Genomic DNA, 21,602 nt, shown 5'->3' with positions numbered 1-21,602 from the left:
CAGCATTAAAATGCGATTCTTTTGATGTTGGTATTGGTATCAAAATTCCATTTTTTAGAGTTTTGGTTACTATTGAGCCGGGTCGCTCCTTACTACAGTTCATTACCACGAACTGTTTGATCACATAATTATTCCGTATATGAAAGCTGATGCTATCTTTTCGACTGTTCAGTCTTTACATAAAAGCAAAACTTTTCGTATCATTTCATTAACAATGACTCTCAAGCACAGAAACATTGAATTAGCAAAAGAAGCCTTTGTAGTAAGCTTTAAATAATTAATGTATAGTGTGGGGGCTGAGGAGGAGATAGTCTCTCACATATGTGGAAAAATTTTCGTTTATTTTAGTTTTAACTTTACTCTTTAGTTTTATTAAAATACAACTTTTTATTTGATAATCAATTTAAGTCCATGGTCAAAATCAGTGACAAAAAGTATTTGAGATTGATGTCTATTCGTCCTATCTTACAATGTTAAAAAAAAGGTCGGCTATCAAGATGTTTTTTGGCTCTGTTTAATAAATAATGTACTGACGTTAGCTCTTTCTAGAAGCGTTGGCTTCTAAACGTTAGCTCTTTCTAGACGTTAGCTTTTTCTGTGTAATGACGTTAGCTCTTTCTAGAAGCATGAGAAACTGGAAGATAGAGGTATACAAGAAGGCTGGTACATTAGTATTATATCAGTTGGACGTCTGTATTGTCTATGCTCAAAATCACTTTTCGTTGGTAGCGCACATGGTGACTGTGCAGCTGAATTTTATTCTATGTGAACAGAGCTGCCACAGCAGAAAGAGAGGTTTTGGAAGAAACAAAACATAATAAGGCATTGGGCTGAAGTATTTTGAAGGAACAGGGTTGATGCTAGCTGGTGGTGACATGATCTTAAAACAATAAAATAATTTACGACTGAAGGTAGCTTGAACTCTGTTTCTATTTGATTATTCCTATCTAGATGAGAATCACAATGTAGGGAAAAAACTGGAATAGGCCTAGCCTACAGATTATAGGGCTATTGAAAATGAAACCACAATATACAGTGTAGCCTAATTGAAGCTAACTTATTCTTTATGCAGCTTTGCTATACTTTATCCCCAACAGTCTAAATTAGATATTTTCTAGCCTATATATTCTCTCAGTGTATATCTCATGTTACGACCCATCTACCTGTAGATTGAATCAACTATGACAATTCTAGAACAAAAAGTACAGGTTGCAGAAAACAGTGCTAATGTGTAGTCTAATGGGGACTATATACTTTCAAATTAGAGGGGTAAGGGTAAAGTATTGTAGGGCTGCATGCATTAGGCTAAGAATTGTTTTCTTAATGTGTTTCCTTCTCTGTAGCCCTTAATGTTAACCTATACCTAAGAACCTTTTTGGACACATAAACTTTAGGCCTAAGTGCTGAAATGTAGGCTTGTTAAAATGTAAGTTAATCTTAGAGAAAGTTTGTGATCTTTATTAAGGGGCATAGCTTTTGAATAGCTGGTATATTTTAGAAACATTGACCAGGAAAGAGTCCTCTTTGAGGGTAATATTCTAGTTTAGCCACTTTTTGCTATTTTAGAAAGAGGTTAGGTTGGGCAAATGAAACTTTCAGGGATGGGTCAACATAATACTAAAGTAGGCTTTATTATGGAAAGGTATTTTGAAGTAGCCTATCTCCACCCCTTCATCCTCTAGAGGACAGTGCCCTTTAATGAACTTGTAAATCTTTGTGTTATGAAAATGTTTTTTTAGTATAATATTGTCTATGATTTGTAGGCCATATCAGACATTCCAGAATGAGCTAATGTTTGGTGAGAGGTTTCTTTTGGCTTCTGGCCAACCCCTTTGAATTGTCTTAGTGAGTGCAGTCATTTGAGCATCTACTGTTGTCTCTTGTTTAAGTCTGCTGCTACTGATTAGTAGTAGCAACATCATTGAGTGTACATTTGACTCATTCTCCTTTTGCATTTTTGTATCCTCTTCAGGAAGATATAGGCAAGACAGGGCATTGGCTATGGGGATTTCTTTATCTGGGTGGAATGTTACTGTGAAGTCATATAGTTGGGTTATCAGTAGCATTTGTTTGAAGTCTTGGTGAAGACTTTGACATTGGTTGATTCAGGACTACTTTGAGAGGCTTGTGATCAGATACTACTCTGAATTTCTGGCCATAGATGTATTGATGATAATGCATGCATCCAAAAAGGATGGCATAAAGTTCTTTTTCTATTTGCAAACAGTTCTGTTTTGTGGCATTCAGTACAGGTGATATAGAAGAAACTGGTTTTTCATTTTGAATGAGAGTGGCTCCAAGGCTAAGCTTCAAAGTTCAACTTGTATCTTAATGTTCCCTGCTGTTGGATCAAACAATGCAAGGGAACCACAGATGGATTCTTTGATGTTGGTAAAGGCTTTGTCAAGTTGGTGTTCTCACTTAAGCTGTTTTGTTTTGCTATATCATGTAGTGACTGGTTTAGTAATGACAATTGGGGATATACCATGCCAGGTAGTTCATCATTCCTAGTACAGTTTGGAGTTCACCTTTGGTAGATTGGGGCCTCATTTCTTTTAGTGTACTTACCTTTTATGGATCAGGGTGGATGCCATTTTCTGATATTGTGTGTCCAAAGTATATTATGCTTTTGCATCCAAGCACATGTTTCTCTGGTTGAACTTGACTGTGTTTTCACATGCCCAGATTAGCATGCTATGGACGTTGGCATCATGCTCTTCTATGGTTTTTCTGGTATGATGATGTCTTCAACTATGACAGAGAACCCTTTGTTACTCTCAAATGTCTTTTCTATGCATCTCTGGAGTTTGTCCTGTGCTGAGATTAGACTCAATGGCATGCATTTGAACTTGTATTGACCATATGGTGGTTTGAATGTTGTTAATTGAGATGAATCCTCATCAAGGATGAGAGACCAGTATCCATGGTGGGCACCCAATTTTGTGAAGAACTTAGTATCAGAATGTTTCAATATTGATTCATCAAATAGGGGTTCTGGGTGGTGGGGTCTTTGGATAGCCTTGTTTAAGTCATATGGGTCAATGCATACCCAGAGGGTTTTGTCAGGCTTTTTGATGACAGCTTCTGCATTCACCCATTTTGTGGAGTAAGAGACTTTTTTCATGGCACTAAGTTCTTTTCATTCTATCTAGTTCCTCCTTGAATCCATCCTGGAGGGCTATTGGGATGAACCTGCCTGGTATGGCCTTTGGTTCAGCTCCTTCTTTGAGAGTAATGTGACACTCTCCTTCAAGTTGTCCAATTCCTTGGAAAACATCTTGGAATTCCTCTATGAAAGGGGTCAACTTTGGGATTGTGTTTTCAACTGTCAGTATTAGCTTGATTAATTTCAATTTTCTGCTAGTTTCAAAGCCTAGGATTGGTATGGGGCATCTTTCACTTCAAAGAGGGGTTTTGTTTCATTGCATCCATTGGTGTGTGCACAGGCAAGAATACAGACAGAGGTTGTTGGGATTCTCTGTCCTCCAAAACTGGTGAGGATTTGTAGTGTTTTGCTGATTTTTGGCCTTGGTTTGATTGAGTTGAAAAGTTATTCTGCTATAAAATTTGCTTGGCATCAGTGTCAATTTTAAAAATAATGCTGATTTGCCCACTGATCATAAGCTTTACATATAGTTGGTTATCACCCAGCTCCATGTTTACAACATCAATACAAAACTCATCATTGTTGATGTTTTGTGGGTCATAGGGATGCTGTTGCTGGTTTATTCTGTTCTCTGTCCTTTTGCTACTTTTTCATACTTTTGCAAAGTGGTTTGGTTTATCACAGTTTCTACAGATCTTTCCTTTGACTGGATGCATTTGGGAGGGTCAATTCACCACCACAGAAGTAGCAGGCTTTTGGTTTGATATGGTTTGATTTCTTTTTTTCTTATAAAATCAACCTCCTGCTTTGTTTGTATTTCTTGAAAAGCTTGATTGCTGCTTGTATCAGGTTGTAACACTGTTCTGAGCTGTGCCTGGGTTTCTACTTATGCTCACACAATGGTGACTGCTTGTGACAGAGTTTGATTTGAACAGCTTGGAGAAGTTTTTCTCTGACCTTTGCTGAGGAGACACCACACACAAGTCTGTCTCTTATCATTTCTTCTCTTATGTCTGCTGTGGAATAGGCACACTCATCAGCCAACAGCTTTAGATCAGTCATGTATTGATCCACAGGTTTGCCATCATGTTGATCACATTCATGAAAGAGGTACCTTGAGAAAACTGTATTACATTGAGGATTGAAATATTCACTAAATTTGTTCAAGTATACTTCAGTTGTATCTTTTTCATCAGCTGCAACTGTTAAGGTGCTAAAGATATCTTGCCATTTATCTCCCATCTATGTTAGTAGAAAGGAACATTAGGCTTGCATGGTTCTTGAATCTTGTTCATGCCTCTTTTGTAATGTTTGATATTAATGCATTTATTTAACCCAAGCTCCTATAAAGAAAAAGCAATATAAGCAAGCATAGCACACACAGCAAGAATAAACACAAGCACTAGCAAAGCAATCATAATCACTACATCTCCCTTCTTTTCACTTTAAACTAATTGGTTCACAATACACCAGTACTGCACATATCATTACTATCTGAGATATCACTAAATTTATTTACATCCTGAGAAGGCGCTGGGCTTGCTTCTCTATTGTGTATTCTAAGTACACATAAGGTTTGTTACACTAGTAAAATCTACTATCACACTTAACACTTTTTTTTCTTTTTTCTTTTTTTTAACAAGTATGAGAAGGCACTAGGCTCACTTCTCTCATATGTACTTCTGGTATACACATTGCATACTTTTCACTTCACACAACTATTTACAGGTTCAATCTCTTTGGCGGGTTGATCACTCTTGCAGATCGTGTTCTTGCACTGACTTGGGGAAGAGGTGCTGCTCCACATGGCTGAATTGAGGCTTCAGATGAGGTGAGCTCTGTCTCCATTCAGTCTAGTGGTGCTGAGGAGTGCAGTAGTGATCTGCTAAGCTGATTTCCAGGTGGTCACAGTGATTTTTGAGCCGGAATTTCTTTGTTTGGAGTAGAGAATGGGGCCAAAGATATGACAGTTGGCCCACCAAGGTCTCTAGTCTCTGAGTCAATGCCAAGGCAGCTTGAGAGGTGAACTCTATTCCATCTTATGATAGACCCGTCATCTGTCTCAACTACGTAGGATTGAGGGGCCTCAGACTGGGCAATTACTCTTGCTTGGCTCCATTTGCCACCTGGAGTCTTCTGCATGTATACTGATTTCCCTACTTCTACTGATGGAAGAGGCCTAGACGTCACATCATACTGACACTTCTGTTGTCTCTGGAGAGCTGTGCATTTCTCCAAAAACTTGTGATTGCTGACCGCTTTCTTTTTTAGGTGGTCAGTGGTACATGGCAGAAGTGTCCTCAATTGATGACACATCAGAAGCTGGGACAGCATGGCTAGTCCATCCATGGGTGTGTTCCTGTATTTGAGCAGTCCCAAGTACGGGTCTTCACTGTTTTCTGATGCCTTTGTCATGAGGCTCTTTGCTGTCTGGACAGTCTTTTCCACAAGCCTGTTGGACTGGGGGTAGATTGGACTTGATGTTCTGTGAGTGAATCCCCATGTCCTGGCAAAATCTTGGAATTCAACCAAAGAGTACTGAGTACCAAAGAGTACTCATTGTCAGTTATTAGTATAGATGGGATGCCATATCTGGCGAAATGAGATTTGAGTTTGGAGATGACAGCCTTTGAGGTAGTGGAGCTGAGTTTGTCTACTTCGAAAAAACGGCTATGATAGTCCACTGTTTCAAGATAGTTATTATTTTTGAGCATGAATAGGTCGGATGCAACTTTTTGCTAAGGAAGACATGATATTTCGTGACTGACCGTAGGCTCTCTTTGGTTTGATGGCATGTTTCTAGCACATGTTTGACAACTACGAACATACTGCTCAATGTCTGTGTTCAGGCCAGGCCAATAAACCAGCATTCTGGCTCTTTGCTTGGTCTTTTCTACTCCAAGATGAGCAGGGTGGAGTTGTCTCAGGATGTCTGGCTGTAATATCTTGGGTATGACCAATCTCTTGCCTTTGAAGATGATCCCTTGGTTTGTTGACAGTTCATGCTGGATATTCCAGAACAGACGTGCCTCTGACTGGCATGTTTTTCTGCTTTTCGGCCAGCCTTCATGGATTGTTTTCGCCAGAATCCTGAGTTGGCTATCTTTGGAAGTTTCTTCCTGGATTTGTAGGATTCTCATCACTTACAGGAAGATGTCTAGAGATCTGATGAACATACACGTCTATTTCTGTTGCTAGTTTCTCATCAATATCTGGAAGGTGGAGACGAGAAAGAGCGTCAGCGATTGGTATTTCTGAACCTGGCCGGAATTGCAGATGAAGATCATATGGTTGGAGTTGTAGCATTAGTCTCTGTACCCTTGGAGGGGCCTTGTGGATAGAATTTCTAACTATTGTCTCAAGCAGGTGGTGATCAGTGATTATGTTGACACGTCTCCCATAGAGGTAGTGGTGAAAGTGCTTGCATCCATAGACAATAGCGTACATCTCCTTTTCAAGTTGGGAGTACTTTTGCTCAGTTTTGCTAAGTGCATGGGATGCATATGCTACTACCTCTCCATCACTACAGAGGTTTGCTCCCAAGCCATGGCTGGACGCGTCGACTTTCAGCTCCACATTCAAGCTTTTGTAGTTGAAGAAGGAGATGCCTGACATGATTGACTGCTTGAGCTCTACCAGCATCTGGTCATTTTCGGGACTCCAAGAGAATGGCTCACATTTGAGTATGTCTCAAAGGCTTTTATTTCTAGTAGACAGGTCGGGAATGTATTTTGTGAGGTAGTTCAAGATTCCAAGGAGGGTAAGCAGCTCTTCACGACTCTGAGGTCTGGGCATCTTTTCAATGGCTCTCAGTTTTTCTGGGTCTGGTTTCATGCCATTGGCTCCAATTACGTGCCCAAAATAGCATACACTGCTTGCACTGAAGCTGCATTTATCCTTGTTGAATTTAACACCTTTTTCTAGTGCTCTTTCCATAATGGCTTGGAGTCTTTCATCATGCTCTTCTTGGTTTGCACCATACACTAGAATATCATCAATAATGATGGCTACTCCTTCCAGCCCTTCAAATGCTTCTTCCATATGGTGCTGGAACTCATCTTGTGCTCAAAGTAAGCCAAAGGGCATTCTTAGGAATCGATAACGCCTGTATATAGTGCTGAATGTTGTCATCTCAGATACAGTTGCAGAAAGGACTAATGACCAGTACCCTGACCGAGCATCCATTTTGCTGAACACCTTTGCACCATGCAGCTTGGCTGTAACATCTTCTAAGGTAGGAATGGGATTGTAAGGGCGCTTTATGCATTTGCTGAGGTATACTGGGTCTATGCATAGCCTTACAGTTCCATTCTTCTTTTTGATCATCACCATTGAATTTACCCATTCTTTGGGCTTTGTGACTTTTTCAATGATTCTGTCTCTTTCCATTCTGTTAAGTTCGTCCTGGAGTTTGTCTTTTAGTGCCTCTGGTACCCTTCTGGCCGGATAGATGGTTGGTATGGACCCATCTTTTAGATGGATGTTGCATTCCCCTTCAAGTCGGCCAATGCCTTCAAAGAGGCTTTTGTATTTCTCGTCTATGCTGGTTTGTTCCACATTAACATTGAGTACCAGTTTGATGAGGTTCAAGTCTATGCTGGATCAATATCCCACTATTGGGGTTGATGCTGAGTCGACTACATAGAATCTGTGAGCACCCCTAGGATACTGTTTGTGGCTACAGGTAAGGTCACAAGTGCCAATGACAGGGATTCTAGCACCACAGTAGCTGGTCAGTCGCTGTTTAGTTGATTGCAGATTTGGTTTTGGGTCAAGCTTGTTGAAAATGTTTTTGGGAATGACATTTGCTTGGGCTCCTGTGTCAATTTTGAAGTTGACTTAAAGCTGGTTGTTTAAGGTCAGTGGGACAAGGGCTTCATCTTTGCCACTACCTTTGTCAATGGCATAGAGGAAAATTGTTTCTTGATCATCGACTGCCTCTCTGAATGACTCAGTTTCTTCATCAATGGTGTTTACGTTTTTGTTGCTGCAAAAGACCCTTGTGAAATGGTTTGGCTTCTTGCACTGTGTACATATTTTCCCCTTTGCTGGACATGCATTATTAGTTGAGTAAGATCCACCACAAAAATAGCATTCTCTACCCTTGGTGTGGTTATTAACAGAAGCTTTCTGATTTTGGAAGCTATTCCGGCTTGGACTATGTGTGATTGCATCAACTTCCTGCTTGGACTATGTGTGATTGCATCAACTTCCTGCTTGATAGATATTGGTTTACTACCACTGAAAGATTTTAGCTGAGTTTGGGTTGTTTTGTAGGGTCTACATCTTGACACTGCACTCTCAAGAGTTAATGAGTCACCTTCCGCTAACAGATTCTCTTGAACAGCTTGGTTTTGAATTCCACAGACAATTCGGTCACAAATCATTTCATCTTGTTCTGTGTACAGACATGGTTTGACCAATGTTTTTAATTCTGTGATGTACCTTCCAATACTTTCGTTTTCTAACTGGTCCCTCTTCTGGAAGATGTATCTTGCAAACACAGTGTTTTACTTTGGGCTTGTATAGTCTTTAAAGTATTTGATAAGGGGTTCAATTTTGTTGGCTTCACTCTTTTCCATTTTGAAAGTATTGAAAATCTCTCGTCCCTTTTCTCCCATCCAGATAAGCAGGTAGGCACACTGAGATTTTTTTGTCTTTTCTGCCAGCGGTCCTATAAACATCAACTGGGCATGCTGTTCAAATCGATTCCATTCATCTGCCAAGGAGGTGGCATCCCAGTTGATGGATGGCTGTTGGACTTCCATAGTGCTGTTAGATTTCAATGCCAAGATCCCACTTCTGACACCATGTAATGTTTGATATTAATGCATTTATTTAACCCAAGCTCCTATAAAGAAAAAGCAATATAAGCAAGCATAGCACACACAGCAAGAATAAACACAAGCACTAGCAAAGTAATCATAATCACTACATCTTTGAGGTTGTCGCTTGTCCAGTCCATTGTGGGGTATGGGATGTTGGTTTCCATGCTGTTGTTTTTCTTTCTTTTTTCAAAGTGTTTCTGACACCATGTAGAAAGTTTCAACATTGACTATAGATAAGTAGAAACCCAGGTCACCTGGAATAGAAAAAGATCAGAATATTAAACTATAACACCTCCTACCTCTATTGTGCAAACATATGGCCAAGTTATATATTTCTCTTGTATTCTGCCATGGATCACTGTTGTTTCCACCCATGCACCTGTAGATTGAATCAACACTGACAAGATTCTTTTCTTATATACTTTCTTTTTAGTAGCCCCCATTGTAGGCCTATGTCCATTATATTCCCTATTTTTATGCTGCTTGTCAACATTAATTAAAAAAAACTTGTTGAAAAATTAGTTTTTCAAAGAAAAGTAAAGGCCATACTAAAATTACAATCAGCAGATATAAAAACCTATAATAATTCAAGCTTAAAACAAACAGAAATATCTACTAAAGAATAAATGAAACTCAAAACAAACAGAAATTAAATAAACAATCATAGCAAAGAAACATACAACATGTACTAAGATAAATGAACAAGTCAAGCTTAAGTTTAATATGCAAACAAAGCTTAAAATAAACAGAATATCTCTTACTTTTAAAAGATAAATAAAAGGCAAAATGAACAGAAATTAAATAAACAATCATAGCAAACAAACTTACAACAGGTACTGAAATAAATGAATAAACAAATCTTTAAATGAATAAAATTCAAATTGAGTATGTAAATCAAGCTTAAAACAATTAATAATCATTAAAAACAAGAGTTAGGCTACTAACCTCTTCCCTAACTTAAAAGTATAAAGTCTACTGAGTCATTGGTGCTTTATTCGAAAATGAATTATAGTACAACTATTTTCTTTTATACTTGTTACAACATTGAAAATAAAATGAAAATTGCAATGAAATAAAATCTTGAACTAACAAACTTTCAGAAATTGACGTCATTATGCATCAAATTTTCGGTTTAATTTTATTAGTTCTTTCCAAGACTGTTCAAAACTCATATAGTTTCCAGTAAAGTGCCAGTGATGCAGTAGACTATGCTTTTACAGTTAGGAAAGGGGGCAGTAGCCAAAATCTTGTTTTTGATAATTATTGTTTGTTTTTTGCTTGATTCGCATACTCAACTTGAATTTTATTCATTTAAAGATTTGTTTATTCATTTATTTTAGTATGTGTTGTAAGTTTGTTTGCTATGATTGTCTATTTAATTTCTGTTCATTTTGAATTTTATTTATTCTTTAATAATAAAAGATTTTTTGTTTACTTGAAGCTTGATTTACATAATCAACTTAAGATTCATTTATTCATTCATATTAGTATCTGTTTTATATTTGTTTGCTATGATTGTTTGTTTAATTTCTGTTTGCTTTTGGTTTCATTTATTCTTTAATAGTAATTTCTGGTCATTTTGAGTTTGAATTATTATAGGTTTTTATTTTTATTGATTGCAAGTCTAATTTGGTCTCTAGTTTTCTTTCAGAAACTTTTTTTTCAAAAAGTCATTTTTATTATTAATTTTTGATTGCCAAAGATTCAAGTTTTTCAAATTTCCCCATTTCAAAAATAAATTTTTTTTCAACAACAAATATCAAAAATAGTACGAAAGTAAAAATATCAAAGTAAACAAAGTAACAATAAACAACTTGCATAACTTACAGCCCTTGCCCCATATATCAGTAAATCCAAGTATCAAAGTAACAAAGAAAAAAGGGTGTGTAGAGGGGAGGCTGGTTGCCATCTGATCATTCTTCAGTTTTAGAAATGGAGCTATAACTTCCAGTGCCAATCAAATGTGTCTCCTCCAAGGTTTATTCAACCACCCCTTCCATAAAAACCTTATATGCCCCTGGGCTATAACTTGTAATCCATTAACTCCTGCACTCTGCAGGGCTGTGTCAATCCTTTAGGTATTGTTATTTGATATTTGGACTATTTTGGACAAAATGACTATCTCAAAAGTTATACTAGATACATTTGGGGAAAAGAGGGCATGGGGGAGCTATCTGCCCTCCAATCACTTTTGATTTTTAAAAGGAAAATAACACTTTCAATCAAACAAGTCTTTTCCAAAGGTTGTAAGACCACCCCTTCCTTAAAACATTATATACCCCCATCTAGTAACTTATAATCCTTAACCATGGGCTTTGTGGGGCTGTGTCAATCCCAGAGGCATTGCTGTATGATACATGGATTATTTTTAACAAAATTGGTACCTCAAAATTTTTGATCAAATACATTTGAGGAAAAAGGTGTCGAGGGGGTTTTGACTCTTAAAAATGGAACTAGAATTTTCGATTTTTAATCAAACAAGCCCCCTCCAAAGTCCATACAACCACCCCTTCTAAAAAAAAACCTTAAATGCTCCAAGGGCATAACTTACAACACTTGCCCCTGGCTCTGGGGGGGGGGCTGTGTTACGGGGTGGTTTTTGTTAAATAATCTTTGAGTTTATTTTAAAGGGGGTTTTGCGTTGAGTTGCTTGAGACGCTTCTAAGTCTTAATAGTTTGATGTGGATATGGGAGCTAAATTATTAATAAAATAAAAAGGCTTCGTATAGAATCCCCGGTAACCTGGGAGACAGAACCATCTCGGTGTTGTTCGAGGTCTCTTGAAACAAATATAGATTCCCTTGGGACCGTGCCTGAAAGCTAGAGGAACTGTACCTGATGCCCTAATACATAGACAGAAGATGATTAAATACAATAAGGTTTATTTACTTACAATATACAACTATTGACAAAATAGCTTCAATGTCTTATTGCATAAAAAGGCGAACATGAGCAATTGATCTAACGCATTCGAATCTCTCCATAAAACTAACTATTCGCCCTTGTGTTGGGCTCATATATCCAACGCGCGCACTTGCCGGACAGGCTTGGTGACCTGCGGAAGCTGACCTCCACTACTATTGGTAATATTTAATCATGTGACTAGTCACGCATCCAAAAGCTGTTCTTATGGCAAGGATTTCTCTTTTGGTTTTGAGAAAAACCCATAGGTCAGAATAACTGGTTACTTAACTTGTTGAGTAACATTTACTTTATCTAAATGCACGTAACCCAACCGCGTTGGACTATGCAGACTGTTGAAAAACTCAGGGGTCAGAATAACTGGTTACTTGACTTGTTAAGTAACCTTTCACTTATCTAAATGCATGTAGTCTAACTGCGTAGGATTATGCAGACTTGTTAAATTTAGCAATCTGTTAAATTCTAAATGATTTTATCCAAACCTTTTTCAAATTGAAATTTACTAAAGGGGTGTGACTGAGAAATTTAGTCCTGAATTTAAGAGTTCCTAGAAGAGTATGGATGAGAGATTTGGTCCTATATTTGAGGATTCCTAAGGGGATGTGAATGAGGGATTTGGTCCTGAATTTTATAGAGGGGGGGGGGCTGGTCTATATGTTACATATCCCCTTTCCCATTGTAGATTGATGTCCCCATCAATCAGTCTAATCTCTCTCTTTAAATATTGCATTTTATTCCTTATTGTTTATAAAAATTTTATTATAATTCCATAACCTTGTAAATGATGATTAAAATTTAAGAAATATTTTCCTACACCTTATATATATATGTCCTGCACCTAGCACTAAAAAAAATCATTTAACCATAACACTTGACATTAACTGTTATTACACTCGAATACCTGGTTCCAATTGTTCATTTTTACTTGAAGTTTTGACTGTTATATCTGATTTTTAATTGATCCCAGGTATTTTAACAATAAAAATAAAAATACACGACGTAATATAAAAAGATTTTCACTGGCACTTTTATTTACTTAAATTTATAATTCACTATTTGGCTTAAATGTTCATCACTTATTAGTTCCGGATATTAGTTTCACACCAATCACAATTTTCGTGTCCTTGCCCTATTTACTGATTGAACAAATATATTGTCATTTTTTAATTTATCACCATTTAGCAAAAGTAAAGATTTTGTTTTTACGCTTTTACAAAATGGGAAGCGCGGGACTCAGAATCACCTATCCCCAGCAGTTTAAGTACAAAGGTACGGCCGGTACTACAGTTCTTCTGTCCTGCTCCCGCTCTCTTCTGCATTTAAGCGTTATCTTAATTGTCTTTGGCGTTATCTTAATTTAATTCAATAGACTGGAGTACTATCTAACACCTTACTTGTTAGTTGATTCCTGAGTTAAAAAATTAGGACTTAGGATCTCCTGTTCTAAAACTTCATTAGGTGTGTGAGGGTTTCCATATTGAATTGGGTTCACTAATGGTGTATTTGCGTGGGTATGTTCTCGTACCCGCTGGCTGGATGTTTCGTTTTCTCTAGTCTACATCGTATAGTCAGAAAGAAAGATGAGTGATAGTTTTCCGGTTGAATCAGACGTGTCTTGGGCATTCTTCGGTGGTTGATAAATCATGATAGGTGTTTTGTAGTCTTTGACCATGACGTTTGTTGGCCAATGTTAGTAGTATGCCAAATTCTGTAATAAAAATTTCCAAGCAGAATCATGTTGTTAACATATAAAATGGTACTAGTGATACGATAATATAAAGCATTATTTTAAATTGCATAATAATAGCACATAATTGCATAACAGTAATATTATTATTTTTTTTCAAACATTCAAAGTGAAATCGAATGTACGATTTTATAAAAGAAGTTTTAAATTCTAATAATTCTCAGGTACATTTGAAGTAACATGAGGTATATTTGGTCATATAGCAACTGAAAATAGTTTTATTGGTACTACACTATTACTATATTATTATGATTACATGTAAAAATAAAAACACGGCACTAAAGAGGGTTATATATATATGTAAGATTATATAGAGGTCTTAATGTTCTGGATCATACTTTAATCGAAAAAAATTTGAACCTTCAATGCGTGATTAGTCGAAAAGTAATACATTTTGCATCATAGCCTTTCAATTATCACGCCTTGGAACGTTTCCTTTCTTTGTTGAAATAGATTAACAAAATTACAAGAGATGACCTCTTAAATCTCTTGCACATAAAAGATAGGAACGAATTTTTTCGTGCTTGTTAGAGGTCTATATTTACATAAAAGATTTTCTGCCAAGAGTATTTTTGACGTATACGCCAAAAAGTAATACAGTATGTTGTATCATAGCCTTTTAGCTGTTATACACCAACAATATTTCTACAGTAGGGAAAGGATGTTACGTACGGAGAAAGACCTCTTAATTTCCCCGGATTATTACATCCTCCCTGTTAAAATGGCTTAAATATCATCAGGAGCAGTAGGGTTCAATTGATGCATCTCTTGTGCTTCAATTGTATCATTATTTATCCTTTTTCTCTTCAGCAGTTTCCCATAGTTAATTGTTAGTAGTGCTCTTATTGTTAGTGAAATAAGAAATACCATGAATACAGTGATTATAATATTATACCATGAGTTTGGTGAGAACAAACCGTATTGGCTCTCGACGTATTTCAATCTTTGGTCCTCGTCAGTGAATAAGGGTACTTGCATATCTAACGCTTCCTTTATTTTTGTTAATTGCATTGTACCTTTAATCTTTTCTATTTTTGGCCATATGGATGTTTTAGATTCTATTCAACTCGTGTGCCTCAATTATATTATTTTGTCCTTTTTCGTCTTAAGACTTTTCATAGTCTAATTTTCTCTGTGTTCTTATGGTTGTCGAACAAGAGGAACTCATATCATTATGATATTGACGGGAATTTTTTTACAAGAAAAATCCATATTTATTGTTGACATGTTCCAACTTTTCACCAGCGAATGTTTTGACCAACTTTATGAATACTGCACATATTCACCTAATATATTATGGCCATCATTGGAGCTTCTAAAATTAACCTAGGCATTAGTTGGCCATATACAAAAAAAAAAACAAAATTAAGAATCCTAAAATTTGTCACGTATTGGGAACTTTGACAAAAGACCTTGGAAGGTGGTTTCTTTATATTTTTTTTTTTTTATTTTGACAGATGTATTTTTTCCTTAGTCAATTTTTTTGCCATGCATTTCATTAGCCGTAGTTTGTGCCAAACCTTTATTATTTTCATATATGTATAGCCTTGTTGATTACAGGGCGGTAGGCAAAATTTTCAGATGCATAGTTGAGCAAAAAATAATTAAAGAATTTAATAGTATGTGTTTTTTTAAAGCGAATGATGTTAGGCTAACAAAAATTAGTTGTTCAATAAACCTTAATTTTTTTGTTTAAATTGGGGATATGTAGTTCTCAGAATCGTAATGGTCATATTACTATTAAACAAAAGAAATGAAATAAAACCTTAAATGATAACAAGTTGTTAGCGATCTTGGTTGAAATTTCGTTTTGAGGTCTGGTAGAGGATTAACTTTTATTTCTGTTAGTTCTTTATTTCCATCTGTTAGCTAATATAAGGAATTAGGGCAAAGCGAGTAAACGTTACCATATCAGTTCATAAAAAAATTATTATATATATTTTTTTTTATTTAATAAAATATGGGGTAGGGCAGTGGTAAATGCTATTAGGGCTATACTACTTGATAATTTAGTTAAAAGTAGTATTCTTTTTTTTTTTTTTTTTTTTTTTAATATTAGATAAAAGTATGAAATAATTATTTGTTTATTATGGCCTAAAGCTTAAGTTTCTAATTTGTTATGAAGTAGAAATTTATTAGCCTATTTTGTTACAAAAACTTTTGATTTATGGTTTAAATCGTCTTTAAATTTAGTAGGATCTTAGCCTAACTTAATTAATAAGTTGTAGGCTACTAGTCCTTTGTAGTATAAATCTATATTGTACTCATTTAAAATAAGTTAAACTTTAGATTAAGAATTTGAAAAGTTTCACAACTTGTTTTCTTTTTATTTTTTCTTTCTTAAAGAATGCTTATTGTAAATCATATTGTGATAATTTATGGGGTAAGTAAGGTTTATATGTTTAAATTTTATACACATATGCACACATGTACTAAGCATGTTGCTTAAATATAGCCTATAGTTTAAAATAATAGCCTTTATAATATAGCCTATATTTTAAAATAATAGTATTTATGTTTAAATCAAATTATAGATGTCTTGATATAGTCTAAAGCTTAAAATGAGGGTTTGTAATTATATAATAAGATTATAAGGCCTATTAATTTTATCTCAAGGATATAGATCACAGCTTTCCTGGTATGCACTTTGGGGAGATAATTATAGCTATGCCAGACGGGCACAAATTGGCTGAAGGTGTTATATTGAGGTACAAGGGTTTAATTTCGACTCGTAGCATCGTTTTATGCTTGGACTTCTTTCCGCTGAAAATTAAGTAGCCTAACTGGGAGAAAAGAGAAAAGAAAAACCTTTAACCACTTATTTAAATTCGGTTGAATTTTAGCCTAGTTTAAGTGAAAAAGTCGTGTGTTGTTAGTTTCTTTGTATATATAATCTTATATTGTTTTATAATTAAGAATAGATTGTATCACAATCATAGTGTAATACGGCGCACTTTCATACGATTTATTAAATGTTTTTTCTCATTAAGTTATTCCTTGTATAAAATTTTCAGTTTAGTTATGAAATAGATAAGTGTGTTATTTCCAACTTGATTGAATAAGGAAAAAAAATAAGCATTTTCTCATTATGCAGAAATACTCTCTTATCCCAATTATCTTGTCGGTTGAAGATGTGCCGTATAATTATGGCTTTTCGAAAAACCTTTAGATTTGATGTATTCACTGCCTCAGGTAGATGTAAGTAGATTATAATTGAGGGTTTTATTACAGCACTTTGCATTTGGAATGAGACCTAGTCAAATTAAGAACAATGTATTACTTTGTAAGTAGCGATATTTCAATAGGATGATGCGACTATTTTGGCTTTATACTAAATAAATATAGTAGTTAACTTTAGTTATTATAAAGTATAACTTTACACTTTCTTTTAAAAAGAAAGTTGTTTTCTTTTATCATTATATAAAAGTCTCGTTTTACCATACATTGTTCAGTTGTTTAGATGGGAAGACTATATTCTGTTATCTAAGCGAGATACATAAGTATACTTTGTGAACAAATGTTTATCAAATATAGTTATTGTGTTTTGATATGTTTTCAAAGCTTGTATTTTCAAAGCTTGACATTTGAAGTATTTTTCAAAGTTCGGACCGTGTCATGAATCCATGTAGATCGCATAAGGTAAGAGATTGAATTTTTGTTAAATGCCTTTGGGACATTTTTTGTTAAAATTACGCGAAGAGAAAATTTTTTTTTTTTTAAGTAGTAGGCTAAAGGTTAGTAGGCTAAGTGTTAAGTTTAGATTTTTCGTGTGTTATATGCTATTATACTTATTTATAATAGTTTGTGAAGTTCACAGGTCCGGCGATTTTGGTAATTTCTAAACATATTTATCTTACTATAAGTATATGAATTAAGTTAGTTATACGAAGGTTATATATTATTTTTTTTTTTTTTATTTTAATGTTAGTTTTTGGTAAGCGTAATTTATTTTGAAGAATCATTACCTTATTGCCATATATTTCCTGTTTCGTTCTCCTTTCTGTTCCTGAAACGTTTTTACTTTATTTGATTTTATTTTATTTTTTTTACTTTTAGTTGCATTTAGGGGTGTTTTGTTCAAACTCTACTTCTGCTATTATCTCGTAATAGTTTTCTTGGCTTTTGGGTCCGAAAATTGATAGTAATTGTAACCCGTTTACAAGTTCTCTTCCAAATTTCATGTTTTTAAAATTGGAAGTTAAGGAGGGGTGAAGTTTTCGTGCCTCTTTCCTTAGCTTTTTTACTTTTCTTAGGTCAACTAACGTTAAATGTGGCTTCCAGTTTTCTTGATTTACAATTCGTACTCCGCTTTTGGTAATTTTTTTCGAGATTTCTTCTATGATTGGATTTAGGCGCGTTTTAACTACCTCTTCGTTCTCTAATTTCGCATATATAATTTGCTCAAAGAAATCCCCGATGCCTTGAAAATCAAGATAAAGTTTTTCATTTGTGAAATTTTGTCTATATTTTTCTATGGTTTTGACAAAAGCACTTTTTACATGTTCAATTTCAGTATTATTTTTCAGATGCAATATTTTTAACGTTAGATGGAAAGAGTTTTGTTTGATTAAGGCTTTTGTTAACTTAGGGTTTGTTTCAATTACGTGTTTTTGCATTAATGAAGCATTCATCCTTATCTGAGGGTTTTTAACTTGGATTGCGAGGAAGTAATTCGGCTGAGATTCCATTACTTCATATCTTTAGACCAGTCCAATTTCTAAAAAAAAATTAAATTGGGTTATATTAATAATTATTGTGTGGAGTTAGGCATGTTTTCATGGATAATTTCGTGGGATTAGCTGTTTGTTATTCAGAGGTTTAAAATTTTTGTAAAGTAGACAGTTTTGTTCCACAGTTGATGTTGAAATTATTTTGCACGTTGAAAATTGGTCCGCCTATATATGTTAAAAAATCTTTTGATCTAGGAATAGGAGCTGACCAAAAGGTTAATTCAGATATTTGACCTTTATTTTCTGAATTGTCTTCCGCGAACATAAGATATTTTTGTAAATTTTTAGGTATTTGAAGGCTCCACAGGGTATAATTTATATTTCTTTTCCGCATAAGAAGTCGGACGTGCATTCTGCACTGTTCTTTTAAGGTTAAGAGTTCTGACACGTTATGGATTACTTTGAAAATTAATATTTTATGGAAAAATAGGGGGTCCTTACAGTTCATTAATTTTTCAAATACGATTATATCTGTTTGAGGCGCTATTTTTGACGCAAAGTTGTCATCGCATTCGCTACAGGTAAAGATTATTTGTTTCAGTTCATTGTAATCTGGTTCATAAATATGGAATTTTCGGCCGTTTCTTATCAAATTACTAGCTGAATAATGGTTCTTGTAGTCTTTATAAATTTTGTTTAGTATGCTTGGTTTTTCCAACAAGACATTTGTATTTCTTTTTATCAATATTGACAAAAATCTGAGAGGCCATATGATTGTATAGCCTTTGTCATTATAGATTCTCCAGAAATTTTCGCTGATCAATGTTGCAACTAGAGGGTATTTTTTGAGGGGGATTTTGTTAAGTAAGATCGTAAAAGTCCGAGACGCAAGTTGCTGTTTGTACTGGAAGTTTTCTTTTCTCATTTTGCGTGTAAATGAACAAAATAACAAGATGATCAAAATTCTTGTTATCAACTTATTAGTGATGCTTACAGGAATTTCGAGAAGTAGATAGAGAGTTCGGTATTGTAATTCTCTTGTTGCTTTTTTAACGGCATTTTCGAAATCTTGGTCTAATAAATTGTGTTCAATTTTTGACAAATTTGGCAAACTTTGTGTTTTACATGGAAACCAAGCTGTTCGGTTTTTGAGGTATCTGGGGGGAGTTTTTATGGTTCTAGTTTTTAGATCAAAACTGTCCCCATTCCTCAACCTAGTAAGGTTGGGATAACTTAAGGTTCCATTTAATGGCATGATATTTCTTTTTCAATTTTTGTTAGTTATAAGCAGGTTAGTAAGTTAATTGGCGGTTACCTTGGTACTGGTTTCTTCTAGAATCGCGTATGACGTGTTTATTAAGGTATTGGTTTCTATTCTCTGCCAACCAAATTTTTCATTTATTTTACACGGTTCTTCCTTGTCTACAAATTAGAAAAGTTACATAAGGGGGGAGGAAAAAATAAGGGTGGTGAAGGGTAAAAAGGGACCGTCTAGTTCATAATTTTCTGTTATTCTTAAAATTGGCCCACTATTGGCCAGTAAATTGCACTGTGACTTTAAAAGGTAGGGGGTTTTAAATGTTAATTGGAAGTCCTTTTCGTTGATTCCAGGGCCGTTTTCCATGTACATTATGTATTTCTTTAGGAAAGTGGGAATATAGAGGCTTTGCATGGAATAATTAATGTCCGTTTTTCTTAATATTTGCCGTATTTTCTTCCTGCATAGATCTTTTAGACTGAGTTCATCTGAGGTCGTGTGAATTATTTTATAAGTCAATTCCTTACGAAAGCATAGTGGGCTAGCTGTGTCTAGGAATTTCTCATACACAATGATGTCTTTATCTGGCAAAATTTTTGATCCAAAATTTTCATCATTCTTGTAGAATTTTCTCGTTACACTTATTAACTCCATATACTGTTCATCATAAATATAATGGGATGAATTTTTTACAATTATTGGGTCAAAATTAGTACTGTATCTCAAATAGTGCTCATATATTCCCAACAATATATTTTCATCTTCCACAATTTTGTAATTCACATTTAGTAGTAAGTCCAGAAACTTTAAGGGCCATATTATTTTGAAACCTGATTCTTGTTCTATGTGCCAAAAATTTTCGCGTATTAAAGATGCTATTAAAGGATGCGCAACGGGGGGCATCGCTCGGAGTAGGGCTGCGAAAGTGTATGCAGCATTCTTGTGCCTATAATCGTAATCTTTGCTCAATATTTCCAGTGAAAATGATCCGTATAATAGGATGATTATTCCGTGTATTAGGAGATCCTCGTTAAAAATAACGGGAACTTTCAATAATGAATATAAGGTATTATATTCCAAGTTCCTTACTGCATTAGTTATTGCAGATTCGAAGATTATTTCCCGTAATTCATAGTCTATTACTGAGAGGTTTGGTAAACTTAGGGTTTTATTTGAAATCCAAAATTCTGGTCTCGCAAACATCAGGTCTTGGTTGGGTTCAAGGGTGTCGGTATTACTTAAGGTTCTTTGTCCCGGCATTTTCCTGGTTAGTATTAGTCACACGTATAAGAAGGCTAATTATCTAATGAGTAATTACCTTTTTCCGCCTTGAGTCCTTTTGGTGATTCGTCTAAAAAAAATTGTAGATTTTGTTTATTGTTTGAATTTTTTTTTGATTTTAATTTACCTTTATATGCGTCTTTTTTTGCTTCTACCGATTTTTTTCTCTTTAAGAAAATGTTATTTCCCCTTACTGCGTAATTTTGGGACGTTGGATCATACATAAATTTGGCGTAATGTCGGATTTCATCTAAGGGGTGGTGAATTCCCTCGTACTTAATACAATTTTCATTTTCTTCGATCTTATAACAAATTTTAGGTGGTCTACATTTATCAATTAAAAGTAGATCAGTTTGATTTGGGCCCTTGCAAAACCAATAGCTTATATTAAATTTTTGTTGTAGTTTTCTTATTAATAGTTGAAGGCTTGTTAAGTTTTTTCCTTTCTTATTTTTATTTGAATATTTTATTTTTACTTCTCCTCTCGCGGGTCGATATTTAGGAGTATTCGCAAATTTTAAGCCAAATCTATATGTATGAGGTTCAAATTTTGTTAAATCGTAATTGAGGTACCATGTTTCAGCATACACCTCTTTACCATTTTCATCTTGAACTAAGATCGCGGCCGCATATATAATGTTTTCCTTAGCATGGATAATTGAAATAAATTCTGTATCTATAATGGCTTTGGACATATTTTGGTTGTAAATGGGATATCAATTAAATTAAAAGGGACTTAGTAATTTGGAGAAATTGGAAATGTTGAATAACGAGTAGAGAAGTACAACGT

General features: G+C 34.9%; 1 protein-coding gene across 1 annotated transcript in view; it reads left to right on the top strand.

Annotated features, from left to right (window-relative positions):
• Window positions 1-748: 748 nt before the first annotated feature.
• LOC136043427 (transmembrane protein 115-like) overlaps window positions 749-21,602 on the top strand; it is a 45,076-nt gene continuing 24,222 nt past the window's right edge. The window contains exon 1 of the mRNA XM_065728338.1: window positions 749-911. The gene's annotated coding sequence lies outside the window, so the exon portion shown is untranslated. The remainder of the gene's footprint in view (window positions 912-21,602) is intronic.

This window comes from Artemia franciscana, unplaced genomic scaffold (genome assembly GCF_032884065.1).
Source record: "Artemia franciscana unplaced genomic scaffold, ASM3288406v1 Scaffold_592, whole genome shotgun sequence".
NCBI classification, from domain to species: domain Eukaryota; kingdom Metazoa; phylum Arthropoda; class Branchiopoda; order Anostraca; family Artemiidae; genus Artemia; species Artemia franciscana.
Note: the sequence above shows the minus strand (reverse complement) of the source record. Positions and strands in the feature narration are given on the sequence as shown.